This window comes from Oxyura jamaicensis, unplaced genomic scaffold (genome assembly GCF_011077185.1).
Source record: "Oxyura jamaicensis isolate SHBP4307 breed ruddy duck unplaced genomic scaffold, BPBGC_Ojam_1.0 oxyUn_random_OJ67100, whole genome shotgun sequence".
NCBI classification, from domain to species: domain Eukaryota; kingdom Metazoa; phylum Chordata; class Aves; order Anseriformes; family Anatidae; genus Oxyura; species Oxyura jamaicensis.
The window spans coordinates 4,695-9,498 of record NW_023308379.1 but is presented as its reverse complement, the minus strand read 5'-3'; the positions used below and the strand labels follow the sequence as shown (position 1 = coordinate 9,498).

The 4,804-nt window shown below is 45.3% G+C and overlaps 1 long non-coding RNA gene across 1 annotated transcript in view; it reads left to right on the top strand.

Annotated features, from left to right (window-relative positions):
* The first annotated feature begins 2,949 nt into the window (after window positions 1–2,949).
* The window catches only part of LOC118159097, a 2,377-nt gene continuing 522 nt past the window's right edge, over window positions 2,950–4,804 (top strand). Inside the window, exons 1-2 of the long non-coding RNA XR_004746994.1 lie at window positions 2,950–3,083; window positions 3,269–3,316. This is a non-coding gene — a long non-coding RNA (uncharacterized LOC118159097). The remainder of the gene's footprint in view (window positions 3,084–3,268; window positions 3,317–4,804) is intronic.

The following is a 4,804-nucleotide window of genomic DNA, read 5'->3' as shown; positions in this document are numbered from 1 at the left end:
ACGGCTGTGTGGTGTTTAGCTGCCAGCCGGGTTAAACCACAACAGGAGATGTAAATGCCTGGATAGAATGGGTCAGATATACTGTCCAGAGTCTCAACCATAGCAATTGCTATGCTTGTGCTTCAGGATGACCGATTGCCCAGATAGTGCCCTTCCCATTGGGGTGGACCGAAGACTCCCAAGGGATGCGATGTATGATTGCATTGTACCAAGAAAAGACTGCCTGGGGAAATGAAGCCTGTAAGTCTCTCTCTTTGCTATTCCCTTCCTTGCATAATAGCAATATCAGAGCTCCCCCTGTATTCTCCACAGCCATAGGTAACCATACAGCCTGCCTCTCACGGCAGGGTGTGAGTGCTACCCGGCATCTGGGAGAATTTGCCTTGTGCACGAAGACCTTGAATGCTACCAAGGACTTGACGGGAAATTACTCAAGACTTGAGATCCCCAGGGCAGATCTCTGGTGGTACTGTGGAGGGAAGATCTTACGGTCCACCCTACCATCTAATTGGGGAGGCACTTGTGCACTTGTTCAATTAGCTATACCCTTCACCCTGGCATTTGAAAGAGAAACATCACAAATACCCAGAAGAAGTAAAAGAGGCTTAGGAATATTATTTGATGATAGAGTCTACATAGATTCTATTGGGGTACCTAGAGGAGTTCCGGATGAACATAAAGCTAGGAATCAAATTGCTGCAGGGTTTGAGTCACTGTTCTGGTGGGTAACAATCAATAAAAATGTGGATTGGATTAATTATATCTATTATAATCAGCAGAGATTCATCAATTATACCAGGGATGCAATAAGAGGAATCGCTGAACAACTAGATGCCACCAGCAAAATGGCTTGGGAAAACAGGATAGCATTAGATATGATGCTCGCAGAGAAGGGTGGTGTATGCGTGATGCTGGGCAACCGTTGTTGTACTTTCATCCCTAACAATACAGCCCCGGATGGCACAGTAACAAGAGCATTGCAAGGGCTTACCACCCTTGCCAATGAATTAGCAGAAAATTCGGGAGCAGACACTTCCATCACAGGATGGTTGGAATCTTGGTTTGGTAAATGGAAAGGGATGGTAATGTCCATATTTACATCCTTGATTGTAGTAACAGGAGTTTTGACAGCTATTGGCTGTTTTGCATTATCCCCTGTGTAAGGGGACTTGTCCAGCGGTTAATTGAAACCGCATTACTGAAACAAATGACCATGGATCCACCACCCTACTCAGATAAAATGATGATATTAGAGGAAATGGAGAGCAAAGAAAGTGAAGAAGAGGAATATATTTACCAAATTACACCTTAAATAAATAAATAAAATAAAAAATATTTTTTTTTTGCAAAAATCAACAGTTTATAAAAAAAAAAAGGGGGGGGGGAATTGTGGGAATAGAAATGTTGTTTTTGCAGAGTTACATTGTTTAGAAGGAGGGAATGCAGTACTGAGATATGCTTATAGTGATAAGAAAGCTTAGCAGGCGACCTTCTAAAATGCAGACAACTAGACTCCTTAGGACAATTAGGTGAAAATCACGGTGTCAAGTCAAGTCAGATAAGTGAAGAAACATTACCACTTCAAGCAGTAAAAATGTCAAAAGAAATTTGAAATTTAACAGGCCGGCAACTGAAGGCCATGCATTGTTTGTGAAGTATCAGATAGATTGTGAACCTGGATTACTCACTCACTCAGTGGGGAAACAGGGGAGGGTCTTGTCATCAAAAAAGTATATAAACTGTGCTTTGGAACTTGTAGACGCGCTCTCTCCTGCTTGTGGGGCGCCCGCCATTGCAATCGCGAATAAATTACTACTTCACTGAGATCCTCGCCTGAGCCTAAGTTATTGGCTATGGAGTGTTTCTCACACTGGTACAAAAGAGACAGGGATGTCCTGGAAAGAGTCCAGCGGAGGGCAACCAAGATGATACGGGGCCTGGAGCATCTTCCCTATGAAGAAAGGCTGAGGGACCTGGGTCTGTGAAGCCTGGAGAAAAGAAGACTGAGAGGGGATCTCATCAGTGTGTATAAATACCTGGGGTGTGGGAGACAGGGATTTGGCCAACCTCTTTTCACTGGTTTGTAGGGACAGGACAAGGGGTAATGGACACAAGATAGAGCACAGGAAGTTCCGCACCAACATGCGAAAGAACTTCTTCACAGTGAGGGTGACGGAGCACTGGAACAGGCTGCCCAGTGAGGTTGTGGAGTCTCCTTCTCTGGAGATATTCAAGGCCCATCTGGACGCCTACCTGGCCAGCCTGCTCTAAGGAACCTGCTTTGGCAGGGGGGTTGGACCTGATGATCTCTTGAGGTCCCTTCCAACCCCTTCGATTCTGTGACATTCTTGATGTATTGACAATCCTGATGTATTACCTTGATTGGTGATATATTCAAGGAAACATGAATAGTTGGTTGAAAAACAAAAAATATGAGTATTCTAATATGGAGTATCCTTATTATAATAGTAAAAATCACACCCCTAGGCTGAGAGACTGGCCCAGCAAGGGACCCTTCCTCTCTGAGGATGCACAGAATGATTCTGTCATGTCAGCAGTGCAATAATTATGTAACCAATCGGAGGTGGGGGGATTGTACAAACATGTATTAATAAGGAACTGTATAAAGAGTGGTGTGGAAAATCCTTAGGTGTGTCAGCTTTGTGGGAAACCACCTGGTACCCAGACTTGCGCAACTCTGAAATAAACAATATCTCGACCTAGTGTGTGGATGGGTTTATTGCACAACAGGTAACAAAGCCGAACTTTTTTATCGGACAACTGGGGCTCACGCATCCATGGTCCCAGGACCGCCGCGAGAGAGGGGACAAGCCCCCCCCCTCGGCGAGGCAGCGGCCTCTCGACTCCACCTCATCTCGCTTCAGGCGTCCCTGTGCTCCTCCCGCTAGCGGGTCGGAGGGAGGGAGGCAAGGCCGGATGGAGTGGGGAGGGGAGTGCTGGCTGCGGCAGCGGTTCCGCAGACTTCTCGCGAGATCGGCGAGGTTTCCGGTGTTGTGACTGTGGGGCCATAAACATGGCGGTGAGTCTCCGCTCATGCTCTTTGAGGCATCTCCCTATCCGAGGTAAGGGGCCTGGGAAGGCTGAGGTGGCAGGCTCCCTCTGCCTTGCTGCCGGCTTCCCCTTCATTCCCCTAGCGGCCCCTGTTCCCTGTCAGTGCCCAACCGTCCTCTCCGCTCCCTCTCCCCCCCCCCCCCCCCCCCCGCCGTCAGCCTAACGCGCTCTCCGCTTCTGTCCCCCGTTCCCGCAGGTCGGAACGACAGCGGTGAGGAGAACGTCCCCCTCGATCTCAACCGAGGTAGGGGGTGGTTAGGTGGGGGACGCTGCCTGCTCCCTCGCTGCGTGCCAGCCGAGGGGGAACCGTCGGCGGCCAGCGGCCTGGTGCCGGTTGTGGGGGCCTGGCACTACTGGGCCGAGGGGCTTGGGGAGCGGGTTGGGGGGAGAAGGGCCCGGGGGCTGTGGATGCTCGGGGCCAGTAGGCTGCTCGGCAGCCTCTGGTGAACAGGCTCGCCCGTAGGAAAGGTGGAAGCCTTTCTCCAGCAACCCGGTGCCTGAGGAGTGAGCAGGGCAGCGCGAAAAAATTTGCATTGCTTGAAAATAAATTAAAACCGTCTTGAAAATAAAAACAAGTGAAACTTTTGTAATTGAAATGCAGGATAAATGCCTTAACAGTTCAAACGCGTGGCATTTACTACTGTAAGTAGTGTTATCTGTGTATGAAACTTACAGAATCAGGATTTTAATGAATATGTTTAGTAAGTTTTTCATGTTGTGTAATTGAATTATTTGATGTGAAAGAACAATGGAGAAAGTTTAAATGATGGAGTGGTGATTTTTAGATGTTGTCTGTTTGTCATCTTTTACTGAGAGTTCAAAAGGCAACTGTCATGATGATACTGGTTTTTTTTATTTTATTTATTTTTATTTTTTTGCCGTGAGGTGTTTTAAGCCACCTACTGATCTCATGAGACCTGTAGTGGTAGCAGTGTAATTACCTCATTTGTATCATCTTGTAAAAAAGGCTCTCAATTCAGATGCAAAGTAATCTTAATACAATTAAAAAAAACGCAGACGTTTTGCATTGTGTGTATAGCCCTGTTAAAGAAAATAAATCATTACTATGATGGTTGCAGTTGAATAAGGGACAGCTCAGCATTTAGTTGTGTACCCTTGGTCAATTTTTTTTTTTTTTAAAAAAAAAAACAACTACATCTGACTGATCAGTAATCATATAGGTATCCATGGTAGGTGTTAATTTTATCTTTACAACAAAGTTAAAAAATGAAAATGTCTCAGCACACTATTAATTAAGCTAGTTAATAACTTGATTTTTCCCACTGAACATATGATGTTTATTTTTTCCAACTGTTAGAATAGTTACATAAGTGTTTAGTTCAAATATTTTAAACTAATACAGTTTGGTCCTACTTCTTCCTGTTTTTTTTGTGTGGTAAGACTCTGGGCATGTCTTGTTGCATGTAGAGTTGATCTACCTTTCTCTACCTTTTTTTCCTCTTCTCTGCTGCTGTAGTTTGAGGGTTGCCCATGTTTTCCCAAAATGCACCTTGCTGTTCTCTTATGCATTTTTACTATACCTGGTATAGTATGATTTTACTCTTAAGAGCATTTTAGTGTTCTGCATTTTCAAAGTGATGTAATAATGTTTATGAAGGGTATTTTATATTATGGTGCTGTGTGTGTGAGAGAACCTCTATGTACGAGGTTAGCTTGGTTAAAGGTGTTTTCGGGTGTGGTTGTTTTCGGGTGTGGTTGTTTTCGGGTGTGG